The sequence below is a fragment of the Cherax quadricarinatus genome, chromosome 62, assembly GCF_038502225.1.
Source record: "Cherax quadricarinatus isolate ZL_2023a chromosome 62, ASM3850222v1, whole genome shotgun sequence".
Classification (NCBI taxonomy): Eukaryota; Metazoa; Arthropoda; class Malacostraca; order Decapoda; family Parastacidae; genus Cherax; species Cherax quadricarinatus.
The window spans coordinates 23622555-23638482 of NC_091353.1; the positions used below are offsets into that span (position 1 = coordinate 23622555).

The 15928-nt window shown below is 41.0% G+C and overlaps 2 protein-coding genes across 2 annotated transcripts in view; one reads left to right on the top strand and one right to left on the bottom strand.

The window, feature by feature from the left end:
* LOC128687221 (protein D2) overlaps positions 1 to 6536 on the bottom strand; it is a 215972-nt gene extending 209436 nt beyond the window's left edge. Inside the window, exon 1 of the mRNA XM_070098501.1 lies at positions 6514 to 6536. The gene's annotated coding sequence lies outside the window, so the exon portion shown is untranslated. The remainder of the gene's footprint in view (positions 1 to 6513) is intronic.
* The window catches only part of Polr3A (RNA polymerase III subunit A), a 194849-nt gene that overhangs the window by 14784 nt on the left and 164137 nt on the right, over positions 1 to 15928 (top strand). The gene's annotated exons all lie outside the window — the stretch shown is intronic.

Genomic DNA, 15928 nt, shown 5'->3' on the forward strand with positions numbered 1-15928 from the left:
CACTTTGAATTTTTATTTTCACAAAAAATATAAGATTTACTGTTATGCAGACTACTGCATTAGTGTAAAAAATGGTAAAAATATTATTGGTGCACTTGTGAAAGAATATTAGACTCACCAGTTGACGTGTATTGCACACTTGGCACGATTTGTTTACTTTTGAAGTTTGGTAAAAATCGAACATTTCTGCTACTTTGAGCTCAATTTCAAGGCACCTTTCATTGTAAAACCAGTCAAAATCATCTCAATTTCTGTAATATGTCTTCCATTCTATAAAATGAGACCAAGAAAACTAGAATACAACAATAAATACCATACGAAAATACACTGCAAAGTCGCTGATTTATTCAAAAAAAATGGTCAAAGTTTTTTTTTTCTCATTATGCACTGTGTGCTGCAGGATTTTTTTTAGACTGTGCACACTGACCACATAGACCCATTCTTTCATATGAAGGCCTACCAGCTTTCTCCCACTAGATTTGAGGCCGCTAGAATTTATGAGTACTAGTACGTCAAAAACCCCTACGCGTAAGACGTACTAGTACGACCAAAACCCTCAAAGGGTTAATTTAGTCCCTACATTTTTTTCTCCTTTATTTTAGCTTTACATAACAACCTTAGTTCATATATTCACAATTGTTAAAATAATCAAGGTGCTATTCTCAGGTGCTAAAGTGTAATAAGTTCACTATTTTGCCATTATATCATAGTGATTATCTGTCCATTGAACTTTGTTCACCATTATTTAATTTAGTCCCTTATATATTTTCTCCTTTATTTTAACTTTAAATAACTACCTCAGTTCATATATTCACAATTGTTAAAATAATCAAAGTGCTATTCTCAGGGGCTAAAGTGTAATAAGTTGACTATTTTGCCATTAAAATATTCCAGGTGCTATACACTACCTCAGGTGCTACTGATTTTACTTTTAATACATTCTTTTACTATTATATCCATTAACTCCTTTATTTTAACTGTAAATATCTACTGTAGTTCATAAACTCACTTGTTAAAATAATTAAGGTGTTATAACTGAATTATTAATTCTGTAATAATCCCTTTTTCCTTCAAATTTTTACAAATTTTAGATTAATCATAGTGTCTTAGTCATAAGTCTAGTTGTAGATTCAATATAAATCTTATATCATTTTACTCAGAAAATCTAGTTTGTAAAATTACTCTCATCCTATGATTACAGGCATAGATCCTGATGTAAACTTTTTACAAAATGAATTACATAAATCAACCAGTAACTATAATTACTACACAGCAGACCAAGCAAAGACATTACTCAGTGCAAACAATAACATGACCATCTTTAACTACAATGTCAGATCCTTGAGCAAACATTATGATGACCTCACAGCATTACTCAGTTCCCTTCATTCCAATACAGTGGAACCTCAAAAATCGAACGTATCACATATCTAACGTTTCGAAAATAGGAACATTTTTTTGGACAGTGTCCCTATTATCGAACGCGGCCCTATTTTCGGACCGCCGGGTACGGGACCTGTCTGCCACCCGCTCTGTCCGCGTCCCTGCGCAGGCGCCGTGAGCAGTCTAGCTTTGTTCATGCTTGAGTGAACACTAACCTGCGCTCTCATTCACACATTTTACGATTACACCTACCATCCGACTTACGACCTGCTCGACTTGCAACCACTCGACTTACGACCATGTTTTTTATGCCAAATTTCTGGGAAATAAACGACTATTTGTGTTGTACACAGTGTTTATCCTAAACCTTACAGTATAAAATACAGTGCTAACGGCATAAAAAGTAAAGTAAAACATGAAATAACAAAATAAAACAATAAAATAAAGTCATTACAAAAATGTTTTGTTGATATTCAGTAGTAAAGTTCGACTTACGACCATTTCGACTTACGACCGGCTTCTCGGAACCAAACTCGGTCGTAAGTCGGATGGTAGGTGCATTTTGTTGTGTTTAGTGCTTGTGGGACTGAAATAAGCTGCCATGGGCCCAAAGAAACTTGCTAGTGGTACCCCTGTGGTAAAGAAAGTGAGAAACACCATAGATGTGAAGAAGGAAATAATACAGAAGTATGAGAGTGGTGTGAGACTTGTTGAGCTTGCCAGGATGTATGGGAAAAACAACTCGACCATCGGTTCTATCCTGTCGAAGTAAGAACAAATCAAGGAAGCTGATGTTGCAAAAGGTGTTAATATAGGGAGTGGATGAGGTGCCTTCTTCAAAGATTAAGGAGATTTGTGTCAAGTGGAATGATGTCCAAATGTTTGTGCAGAAGTACCACCCTGAGCAAGCTGAAACAAGCCATCTTTGCAACAAGTTCAGTGACAGAACCATGTCCCATTTTAGGGATATGTTAAAGAGGCACCAGAAACAGAGGACTGTGGACAGTTATTTTGTGAGACAGGGGTCCAGTGACTCTCAAGCTGGTCCTAGTGGCATTAAAAGACAGAGAAGGGAAGTAACCCCAGAGAGGGCTTTACCTGGAAGGGGATTCTCCTTCCAAACACTAACCCCAACTCCCTCTCTCCTCCTCCCTATCTTCCAGATGCCATCACCAATCTTCAATAAAGGTAAGTAAAAATGTTATTTTATATGTATTACTATACATAATTAAAAACTATAATATTTGTTGTATGTAAAACTGTAATTAATCTCTATAAAATGTATTTTTTGTGTGAATATTTTTGTGTTTCTGGAACGGATTAATTGTATTTCCATTATTTCTTATGGGAAATATGGCTTCGAATTTCAGACTTTTCGAATTTAAAACTAGCTCCTGGAACATATTAAGTTCGATTTTTGAGGTTCCACTGTATATCAATTATCACACTCACAGAAACCTGGCTTAAGCCTGATACTGTATATACACAATCTCAATGTACTGTTTGCAAAGACATTAAATAAATAAACAAGAGTCTGAAATGCTTATAAGTTTGAAGTAACGAGTAAATGGCTGAGCAATCATCAGCAATATACAATAATGAAATTGAAACAATTTTAAGTTCGAAGCAAATTATCAAATAGTTGAGCAGCAATAAATTATTCAGAAGTTTTTTGGGTAGCTTTCGAGTAACTGGTAGGTACAGTATTAAGAAAAGTGTTTGGTTAATTTTGGGTGATGAGGTGATTTCTAAGTAAGGCCTTAAACCCTTTAGTGTGTTCTGGTAATGAATTCCAGATCTTTGGGGCCCTTTATGTGCATAGCATTTTTGCAAAGGGAGAGATGGACACATGGGATATCGAAGAGTGATTCGTGTCATGTATTATGGCTGTGCTTTGTTATAGTTATCAAGTAGTAGTTTGAGAGAAGGGTATATATTTGAGTATAGTGTTCTGTGTATGTAGCAGGCACAATAATAAGTGTGGATGTTTTGTATATTAAGCAAGTGAAGACTCTTGAAAAGCAGTGGAGTATGCTGTCTAGTGCAGGAGTTAGTAATCAATCGCACTACAGCTTTTTGTTGGGTTATTCAAGGTTTAAGGTGATTTGCTGTGGTTGAGCCCCATGCACAAATACCATAGGTGAGGTAAGGGTAAATGAGAGAGTGGTAAAGAGCAAGAAGGGCCTTTTGGGGTACTGTACATAGTACCGTATTTTTGATAGGATCCCTACTTTTTTGGAGACTTTCCTAGATATTTGCTGTATGTGGGTTTGGAATTTGAGTCTGTAGTCAAGGTGGAGACCTAGAAATTTGCACTCAGTGTGTCTTGAAATGGGTGAACCATTTATCAATATGTTTAGCTATACATTTGAAGCTCTGTTTCCAAATAGCATGAAGTAGGTTTTGTCTATATTAAGAGTAAGTTTGTTGGTAATCATCCAAGTAGATACATTGAGAAGTTCATCATTTACAGTGTCTGTTAGTATGGTTGGGTTTGAGTGAGAGAAGACATAAGTAGTGTCATCTGCAAATAAAATGGGTTTAAAGAGCTTTGATGCACTGGGAGGTCATTGATGTAAATGAAAAAGAAAAGTGGGCCAAGGACACTACTCTGCGGTACTCCAACGAGAACAGGTTGTGTAGTGGAGTTGTCTCATTTGTGTGTACACACTGACCCAGTAATGTTTGAATTTTAGGTGCAATAGTTTTAAAGGATTCGTAGACAATGAGCATTTCACCCCTCCAAGGACGATGTGTTCATTTAACCCTTAAATGGTCCAAACGTATATATACGTTTTTTCAACATCTGAAAGTATGTAAAAAATGTAGATCTTCTTTTTTGTTTTACATTTGAAAACGTGTAAAAAAAACTTTTATCTACATTTTTTTTGTTATATTTGAAAATATGTAAAAAAAAGTAGATCTACTTTTGTAGCACTATGAATTTGAAGGTCAATCTCCTTGGACTATTTATGGGTTAATATCACATACCTGCAAGTCCATCCCAAGAAGCTCATTGCTAGTAATCCCTTCCTTAAATCACTTGTTAAAGCAACTGCTCAAGAAGAAATTTCTCACCTAGCTGGTAGTAATAAGTTATCACAAGTTATATACACTGATGGATCTAAACAGGAGTCTTCTGGCAGGGCTGCATCTGCTCTTGTTGCCACCTCCCTAGTTAATAACAATAATAAACTTGTTGAACTAGGCACAAGAATTAACAACTGGGTGTCTACATTGCAAACTGAACTGTTTGCAATCCTAATGGCGCTAAAGCTAACTTATGACATTGAGCTTGACTCTATCATCATTACTGATTCTATGTCATCACTGAATGCTTTTAACTCATATAATGACTCTAACATGCTCATTGGAGAAGCCAGGTATAGATACTCAAAAATCCAAGACAAAGGAATTAATGTACAATTTCTGTGGATCCCATCAAACATTGGATTACTCCTTCATGATAAAGTTGGAATGTTAGCCAAGAAGAGTACCAGGAGGAGAATTTAGAATATAACTTTGGTGTATCTGTGTCTAGCATTAGGAATAATATTAGGAGAGAAGTAAATAATGAAAATGATTGTTATAGGAATGCAGTTAGAAGCCTGAGTAGATCTATAACCCACTATGATAACATGAACATAGATAAGTATGTTTATGGAGCAACTTGCAATGTGAACAGACTGACTGATGTTGTAGTGGCCAGGCTTAGGCTTGGTTACAAGTACTGACTGATGTTGCAGTGGCCAGGCTTAGGCTTGATTACAAGTACTTCTGGCAGTTTGGGAGAGACACAGATGACGATCAAACTAAATGTAAATTATGTGATCAGGCATATGGTCACTGTCTTGAACACTATGTGCTTAATTGTCCACTTATTGAGGAATACAGAGATAGACAGTATAATAACCTATGTGACATGTCAAGATATTTTATTAATGAAAATAAGATACCAGATATACTAAGCAAATTTCCTAAATTTGCTTGTAACAGATAAGTGAACTAAAGATATATAGATATAAATCCATATGTATTCCTGTTAACCCTTTGGGGCCTAGTTCCTAGGCCTTTTGTGTATCCATATGCTCTTGCGCTATCGTCCACAGGATGGATATGGGGTACACAATAAACTAGCCACTTTGGTGGCAAAATCTAATCTAATCTAATCCCAGAACAAGAGAATGTATGCACTTGCCATGGGGGTGACTGACACTGCCCATGGGGGTGACTGACACTGCCCACAGGGGTGACCGATACTGCCCACAGAGGTGACTGACACTGCCCACAGGGGTAACTGATACTGCCCACTGGGGTGACTAACACTGCCTATGGGAGTGACCAACACTGCCCACGGGGGTGACTGACACTGCCCACAGGGGTCACTGACCCCACTGGAAATAAGTCACTTTGTCTGACTTTTTTGGGTTATCCTTATTCTCTACACATATGCTGCTATGTATGATAATCTGACAATCTATGTAACTGTATTGGTGTATACCTGAATAAACTTACTGACACTGCCCATGGGGTTTAATGATACTGCCCACAGGGATTAAAGCATAACACAAAATATGATAGAGGTTAACTAAGGATAGGGAGTTGTCGCCCCAGGATGCAACCCACACCAGTCAACTAACACCCAGGTACCTACTTACTGCTAGGTGAACAGTGACAGGTGTATGATGACTTACACCCAGGTGCCTACTTACTGTTAGGTGAACAGTGACAGGCATATGGTGACTTACACCTAGGTACTTACTTACTGCTAGGTGAACAGTGACACGTGTATGGTGACTTACACCCAGGTACCTATTTACTGCTAGGTGAACAGTGACAGGCATACTTACACCCAGGTACCTACTTACTGCTAGGTGAACAGTGACAGGCATACTTACACCCAGGTACCTGCTTACTGCTAGGTGAACAGTGATAGGCATATGGTGATTTACACCCAGGTACCTACTTACTGCTAGGTGAAGTGACAGGCATATGGTGACTTACACCCAGGTACCTACTTACTGCTAGGTGAACAGTGACTGGCATATGGTGACTTACACCCAGGTACCTACTTACTGCTAGGTGAACAGTGACTGGCATATGATGACTTACAAACAGGTACCTACTTACTGCTAGGTTAACAGTGACAGCAGGTGGAAGGAGACTTGCACCCAGGTATCTACTTACTGCTAGGTGAACAGGGACCGGGGATCGAACCCCGGTCCCTCAGAGTATGAGCTGAGAATGCTACCAACTGAGTTGGGTATTTTTACCATCATTCCTTGGCACGCTAAACCAGCTTCCTGGTGGCTGCTTCTTTTATAAAATACAAAACACAATCCAAATAAACCATAAATAAGCCTCATAATAACCTACCGTTGTCGTAGGTCGATTGGCAGCGCACTCAGCTCACACACTGAGGTCTGTGGTTCGATTCCCGGTACGGGTAGAAACATTAGGACGTGTTTTAAGACACCTGCTCTCCATGTTCACCTAGCAGTAAATTAGGTACCTGAGTGTTAGTGGACTGGTGTGGGTCGCATCCTGGGTGTTAGTGGACTGGTGTGGGTCGCATCCTGGGTGTTAGTGGACTGGTGTGGGTCGCATCCTGGGTGTTAGTGGACTGGTGTGGGTGGCATCCTGGGTATTAGTGGACTGGTGTGGGTCGCAACCTGGGTGTTAGTGAACTGGTGTGGGTCGCATCCAGGGTGTTAGTGGACTGGTGTGGGTCGCATCCTGGGTGTTAGTGGACTGGTGTGGGTCGCATCCTGGGTGTTAGTGGACTGGTGTGGGTCGCATCCTGGGTGTTAGTGGACTGGTGTGGGTCGCATCCAGGGTGTTAGTGGACTGGTGTGGGTCGCATCCTGGGTGTTAGAGGACTGGTGTGGGTCGCATCCTGGGTGTTAGTGAACTGGTGTGGGTCGCATCCAGGGTGTTAGTGGACTGGTGTGGGTCGCATCCTGGGTGTTAGTGGACTGGTGTGGGTCGCATCCAGGGTGTTAGTGGACTGGTGTGGGTCGCATCCTGGGTGTTAGTGGACTGGTGTGGGTCGCATCCTGGGTGTTAGTGGACTGGTGTGGGTCGCATCCTGGGTGTTAGTGGACTGGTGTGGGTCGCATCCTGGGTGTTAGTGGACTGGTGTGGGTCGCATCCTGGGTGTTAGTGGACTGGTGTGGGTCGCATCCCGGGACAAAACTGACCTAATGTGCGGGAAATGCTCAGCATAACAAGTGACTATCTTTATAGTAGTATGTCACTGATGTCAGCTATGATTTGTATACCTTGTACATGTACTTGTATACCTTGCACATGTACTTGTATATCTTGTACATGTACTTGTATACCTTGTACATGTACTTGTATATCTTGTACATATGCTTGTATATCTTGTACATGTACTTGTATACCTTGTACATGTACTTGTATACCTTGTACATGTACTTGTATACCTTGTACATATGCTTGTATATCTTGTACATGTACTTGTATACCTTGTACATGTACTTGTATACCTTGTACATGTACTTGTATACCTTGTACATGTACTTGTATACCTTGTACATGTACTTGTATATCTTGTACATGTACTTGTATATCTTGTACATGTACTTGTATATCTTGTACATGTACTTGTATACCTTGTACATGTACTTGTATATCTTGTACATGTACTTGTATACCTTGTACATGTACTTGTATACCTTGTACATGTACTTGTATATCTTGTACATGTACTTGTATATCTTGTACATGTACTTGTATACCTTGTACATGTACTTGTATACCTTGTACATATGCTTGTATATCTTGTACATGTACTTGTATACCTTGTACATGTACTTGTATACCTTGTACATGTACTTGTATACCTTGTACATGTACTTGTATACCTTGTACATGTACTTGTATACCTTGTACATATGCTTGTATACCTTGTACATATGCTTGTATATCTTGTACATGTACTTGTATACCTTGTACATGTACTTGTATATCTTGTACATGTACTTGTATATCTTGTACATGTACTTGTATACCTTGTACATGTACTTGTATACCTTGTACATGTACTTGTATATCTTGTACATGTACTTGTATATCTTGTACATGTACTTGTATACCTTGTACATGTACTTGTATACCTTGTACATATGCTTGTATACCTTGTACATATGCTTGTATATCTTGTACATGTACTTGTATACCTTGTACATGTACTTGTATACCTTGTACATGTACTTGTATACCTTGTACATATGCTTGTATATCTTGTACATGTACTTGTATACCTTGTACATGTACTTGTATACCTTGTACATGTACTTGTATACCTTGTACATGTACTTGTATACCTTGTACATGTACTTGTATACCTTGTACATATGCTTGTATACCTTGTACATATGCTTGTATATCTTGTACATGTACTTGTATACCTTGTACATGTACTTGTATACCTTGTACATGTACTTGTATATCTTGTACTTGTGTACCTTGTACATGTACTTGTATACCTTGTACATGTACTTGTATACCTTGTACATGTACTTGTATACCTTGTACATGTACTTGTATACCTTGTACATGTACTTGTATACCTTGTACATGTACTTGTATATCTTGTACATGTACTTGTATATCTTGTACATGTACTTGTATACCTTGTACATGTACTTGTATACCTTGTACATGTACTTGTATACCTTGTACATGTACTTGTATATCTTGTACATGTACTTGTATACCTTGTACATGTACTTGTATACCTTGTACATGTACTTGTATACCTTGTACATGTACTTGTATACCTTGTACATGTACTTGTGTACCTTGTACATGTACTTGTATACCTTGTACATGTACTTGTATACCTTGTACATGTACTTGTATATCTTGTACATGTACTTGTATATCTTGTACATGTACTTGTAGTAAATAAAGATATTATTATAGACTTTCTTCTGGAAAATAAGCCAAGTCAGTTTTAACATATTTTGATTTTTATGTTGTTTGAATTAGAAGATAATTGTATGTATAATGTTGTATTGTACCGCTTTGCCAGAGTGTATTATACAGGAGAGTGCACAAGTACTCGTGAATAATTACCAGATGGACACAAGTAGAGTGAAAGTTGGAGGATCTCTTCTATCACTTTCACTGTCTGGAGGAGACACGTCCACTGAGGCAACGCTCACTGCCGGGCCAGCAGCTTGGTGTTATGCTCACTGCTGGGCCTGCAGCATGTGTTATGCTCATTGCTGGGCCTGCAGCTTGGTGTTATGCTCACTGCTGGGCCTGCAGCATGTGTTATGCTCACTGCTGGGCCTGCAGCATGTGTTATGCTCATTGCTGGGCCTGCAGCATGTGTTATGCTCATTGCTGGGCCTGCTGCTTGGTGTTATGCTCACTGCTGGGCCTGCAGCTTTTTGTTATGCTCACTGCTGGGCCTGCAGCTTGGTGTTATACTCACTGCTGGGCCTGCAGCTTAAGTAAGTTTATTCAGGTATACACAAATGCAGTTACATAGAATTATCATACATAGCAGCATTCCTGGAGTTTACCTGGAGAGAGTTCCGGGGCTCAACGCCCCCGCGGCCCGGTCTGTGACCAGGCCTCCTGGTGGATCAAAGCCTGATCAACCAGGCTGTTGCTGCTGGCTGCACGCAAACCAACGTACGAGCCACAGCCCGGCTGATCCGGAACTGACTTTAGGTGCTTGTCCAGTGCCAGCTTGAAGACTGCCAGGGGTCTGTTGGTAATCCCCCTTATGTATGCTGGGAGGCAGTTGAACAGTCTCGGGCCCCTGACACTTATTGTATGGTCTCTTAACGTGCTAGTGACACCCCTGCTTTTCATTGGGGGGATGTTGCATCGTCTGCCAAGTCTTTTGCTTTCGTAGTGAGTGATTTTCGTGTGCAAGTTCGGTACTAGTCCCTCTAGGATGTTCCAGGTGTATATAATCATGTATCTCTCCCTCCTGCGTTCCAGGGAATACAGGTTTAGGAACCTCAAGCGCTCCCAATAATTGAGGTGTTTTATCTCCGTTATGCGCGCGCGTGTTATGCGTGTGTGTGTGTGTGTGTGTGTGTGTGTGTGTGTGTGTGTGTGTGTGTGTGTGTGTGTGTGTGTGTGTGGTGTGTGTGACTCAACAATCAATATTTGCACCAATAACTCATTACAGTTGTGACCGGGTGTGGAAGTGTGAATTGCTCATTACTCTATAATTTGTTCATGATTGTAGCCAAAGTATAAACGTAAGTAACCATTCTACAGAATTCATTACCTTTGTAACTTGTGAGCTCATTACCTTTGTACCTAGTTCAGCTATCAAAACTTTGGGGGCCCAGTCCCTGGACCCATTACGTACCTCTGTAATCTGTAAATACCTTTGTAACTTGTCATGATTGTGACCAGACTTACCTGGAGTTCATTACCTTTGTAAATTGTGAGTTCATTACCTTTGTAAATTGTGAGTTCATTACCTTTGTAAATTGTGAGTTCATTACCTCTGTAACTTGCTCAGCTATCAAAACTTTGGAGTCCAGTCCCTGGACCAATTATGTACCTCTGTAATCTTTTGACTACCGCCCACAGGATGGGTATGGGGTGCATAATAAACATATTAAACTAACTAAACTATGCGCGCCGTGAAAGTTCTCTGTACATTTTCTAGGTCGGCAATTTCACCTGCCTTGAAAGGTGCTGTTAGTGTGCAGCAATATTCCAGCCTAGATAGAACAAGTGACCTGAAGAGTGTCATCATGGGCTTGGCCTCCCTAGTTTTGAAGGTTCTCATTATCCATCCTGTCATTTTTCTAGCAGATGCGATTGATACAATGTTATGATCCTTGAAGGTGAGATCCTCCGACATGATCACTCCCAGGTCTTTGACGTTGGTGTTTCGCTCTATTTTGTGGCCAGAATTTGTTTTGTACTCTGATGAAGATTTAATTTCCTCATGTTTACCATATCTGAGTAATTGAAATTTCTCATCGTTGAACTTCATATTGTTTTCTGCAGCCCACTGAAAGATTTGATTGATGTCCGCCTGGAGCTTTGCAGTGTCTGCAATGGAAGGCATATGTGTAGATTTAGATTAGATTTTGCCTCCGAAGTGGCTAGTTTATTGTGCACCCCATATCCATCCTGTGGACGGTAGCGCGAGAGCATGTGGATACACAAAAGGCCTAGGAACTAGGCCCAAAAGGGTTAACAGGAATACATATGGATTTATATCTACATATCTATAGTTCACTTATCTGTTACAAGCAAATTTAGGAAATTTGCTTAGTATATCTGGTATCTTATTTTCATTAATAAGATATCTTGACATGTCACATAGGTTATTATACTGCCTGTCTCTGTATTCCTCAATAAGTGGACAATTAAGCACATAGTGTTCAAGAGAGTGACCATATGCCTGATCACATAATTTACATTTAGTTTGATCATCATCTGTGTGTCTCCCAAACTGCCAGAAGTACTTGTAACCAAGCCTAAGCCTGGCCACTACAACATCAGTCAGTCTGTTCACATTGCAAGTTGCTCCATAAACATACTTATCTACGTTCATGTTATCATAGTGGGTTATAGATCTACTCAGGCTTCTAACTGCATTCCTATAACAATCATCTTCATTATTTACTTCTCTCCTAATATTATTCCTAATGCTAGACACAGTTATACCAAAGTTATATTCTACGTTCTACTTCTGGATACTCATCTTGGCTAACATATCAACTTTATCATGAAGGAGTAATCCAATGTGTGATGGGATCCATAGCAATTGTACATTAATTCCTTTGTCCCTAATTTTTGAGTATCTATACCTGGCTTCCCCAATGAGCATGTTGTTGGAGTCATTATATGAGCCAAGAGCCTTCAATGATGACAAAGAATCAGTAATGATGATAGTGTCAAGCTCAGTGTCATAGGTTAGCTTTAGCGCCATTAGGATTGCAAACAATTCAGTTTGCAGTGTAGACGCCCAGTTGTTAATTCTTATGCCTAACTCAACAAATTTATTATCCTTCTTAACTAGGGAGGTGGCAACAAGAGCAGATGCAGCCCTGCCAGAAGACTCCTGTTTAGATCCATCAGTGTATATAACTTGTGATAACTTATTACTACCAGCTAGGCGAAAAATTTCTTCTTGAGCAGTTGCTCTAACAAGAGATTTAAGGAAGGGATTACTAGCAATGAGCTTCTTGGGAGGGACGTGTAGGTATGTGATATCTTATGTGTAGAGAACCTAGGATAACCCAAAAAAGTCAGACAGAGTGACTTATTTCCATTGTTGTTATGCTCACTGCTGGGCCTGCAGCTTGGTGTTATGCTCACTGCTGGGCCTGCAGCTTGGTGTTATGCTCACTGCTGGGCCTGCAGCTTGGTGTTATGCTCACTGCTGGGCCTGCAGCTTGGTGTTATGCTCACTGCTGGGCCTGCAGCTTGGTGTTATGCTCACTGCTGGGCCTGCAGCTTTGTGTTATGCTCACTGCTGGGCCTGCAGCCTTGTGTTATGCTCACTGCTGGGCCTGCAGCTTTGTGTTATGCTCACTGCTAGGCCTGCAGCTTGCTTACTGCTGGGCCTGCAGCCTTGTGTTATGCTCACTGCTAGGCCTACAGCCTTGTATTATGCTCACTGCTGGGCCTGCAGCCTCCTGTGTTATGCTCTCGGTTGGGGTCAAGCCTCATGTGTTATGCTCACTGCTGGGCCCCAGCCTCCTGTGTTACCCTTACTGCTGGGCCCCAGCTTCATGTGTTATGCTCACTGCTGGGCCTGCAGCCTCCTGCATTATGCTCACTTCTGGGCCTGCAGCCTCCTGTGTTATGCTCACTGTTGGGCCCCAGCCTCATGTGTTATGCTCACTGCTGGGCCCTAGCCTCCTGTGTTACACTCACTGCTGGGCCCAGGCTTCCTGTGTTATGCTCACTGATGGGCCCAAGCTTCCTGTGTTATGCTCACTGCTGGGCCTGCAGCCTCCTGTGTTATGCTCACTGCTGGGCCCCAGCCTCAAATGTTACACTTACTGCTGGGCCCCAGCATCCTGTGTTACGCTCACTGCTGGGCCTGCAGCCTCCTGTGTTATACTCACTGCTGGGCCCCAGCTTCCTGTGTTTCACTGCTGGGCCCCAGCTTCCTGTGTTATGCTCACTGCTGGGCCCCAGCTTCCTGTGTTACACTCACTGCTGGGCCCCAGCTTCCTGTGTTACACTCACTGCCTGGCTCACAGCCTCCTGTGTTACACTGACTGCAGGGCTAGCAGCCTCCTATGTTACACTGTTCAACTGCATACATAAGGGGTATTACCAATAGACCCCTGGTTGTCTTCAAGAAGGCACTGGACAGGCACCTAAAGTCAGTACCTGACCAACCGGGCTGTGGTTCATACGTCGGTTTACGTTCTGCCAACAGTAATAGCCTGGTTGATTACCCTAAACTCTTCTTCTAACTTACTGTGCATAGGACTGATAGAAGCCAATATCTGGCGAAGCGTTTCCAGAATATAGATACCTAAATGTTGCCTATGTAACTCATTCTTCAACTTGTCAGTTTTGAAGTGTCAGTAGAAAAATAATCCACCCAACAAGAAATTTTTGTTTCTCAAATTACACGACAGGCAAACACCCTCGCTTGTTTAAAATTTAGGAGGCTAGGTATACAGTGGTGGCTCGTGTATAGGCACTGTGGAACTGCAGGAACTGCAGCACCCCCTATTTTCACTCGATATTATCGATAGCATTCAATATAATGAGTCTTATTTTCTTTAATACTTTCTTTGTACTTGTACATTATATAATCCTTAAGCTTGATGTCAATAGCTATCCTCTAGTACATGAAAAATTACAAAAATCCTTGTATGGAAATGCTTTTCACAGTTGCAGCGACTCGGTGTTCTGCTGTTGTATGTGCGCATGTGCACATGTCCGAGATAAAATGCTGCACGCTAGGCAGAGAGAGCACTGTCGCTGACAGAGTGCCGACCCTGTTGTGCAAGTATGAGGTAGTGTTTCTTTCTTATTCAGCGACGTGTGTTGTGCTTAAAAACCATGTACCATATTCTTGAATGTGATAAAGTGTAGTAACAGATGATTATCATGCTTCCAGCTATTTCACATGCTTGTGTCATTTTACACATTATTAAAACAATGGCTAAAAATTTTCCTGAAGCAGCACCTCCACTAATTTTAACTACGAGCCGCAACTCCCAGATGAGGTTTGTCAGGAAACAGGGCAAGTGTTTCAAACGGATTCGTTGGACAATAAAGCAGACTGTAAACGGATGGGGTTGTAGGCGCCCTTATCAAACACAAACAATAAATATAAATCAGGAACATACACGGTAAGCTGTCCAATACACAAGTACAGTTAGAAATAGAAATACAAATAGCTAGAGCTTCATTTAAGGAGGTTATTAATAGAGTATTCAAGAGGTTGCTAGTAGAATTACAGTAAATCAACCATTCAAATCATTATGAAGCTCTGAGTAGTCTGCAGTCAATCAAACAAACGGGCTTCCACATGGATAAATTGTCATTTTTGTGGAAATTGGTGTCACTCCCCTTGTGCAGATATCCAAGAACTAGCTACAAGCAGTATTAAAACAGGGAAGTGTTTTTGGGTATGCCCAAATGAGATAAATCTGTGGACTAAAATCACATGAGTATTAAAAGAGGATAACATCAAAGCTGCTTTCATAGAAAACCTGGAAGCTTTCTACAACAGATGGGAACATAAAAAGTCTGGGCTGAATAGTACTGCCCTTGATACTGGCCATGTAGTCAGAAACTGTAAGGCTGGAGGTGATGTCTTGGTAGTCAGTAAATGTGGGGCTGATAGCGCTGTCCTGGGAGACAGTAATGGTGAAGCTGGAGGTGCTGTCCTGGGAGACAGTAATGGTGAAGCTGGAGGTGCTGTCCTGGGAGACAGTAATGGTGAAGCTGGAGGTGCTGTCCTGGGAGACAGTAATGGTGAAGCTGGAGGTGCTGTCCTTGGAGACAGTAATGGTGAAGCTGGAGATTTTGTCCAGGTAGTAGGGAATTATACACAGGAAGGAATACATATAAATGACCTCAAAGGGGACAGGAGCCGTAGTGGGGAAACAAGTGTAGTCAAAGATAAGATAAAACCAATATTGCAAACTAGAAATACCACAGGAAATAGCAAACAAGAGAACTCCACTAGCAATAGTGAGGATATATTACCAAAAACAACTGGTGGGGGCTCCATTGTTGGTGCTAGGGAGGATAGGAATAAGACAGGGAAACATGCACCAACAGGGAATACAGTCACAGAAACCCAAGGCAAATGGAAACCAAGCCTGTGCACATACTATGCACTTGGTATCTGCAGACATGGAAAATCTGGAAAAACAGACGGGACGTGCAACTATGACCACCCTAGAAAATGCCGTGCCCATATGACAACAGGAAAATGCAAACTCCCTTCCTGTAAGCTTTTTCACCCTGAAATGTGTACCTCTTCAGTACAGGAAAGACTGCTATAACTTAAATTGCCAGGCACACCATCTAAAGGGGACAAAAA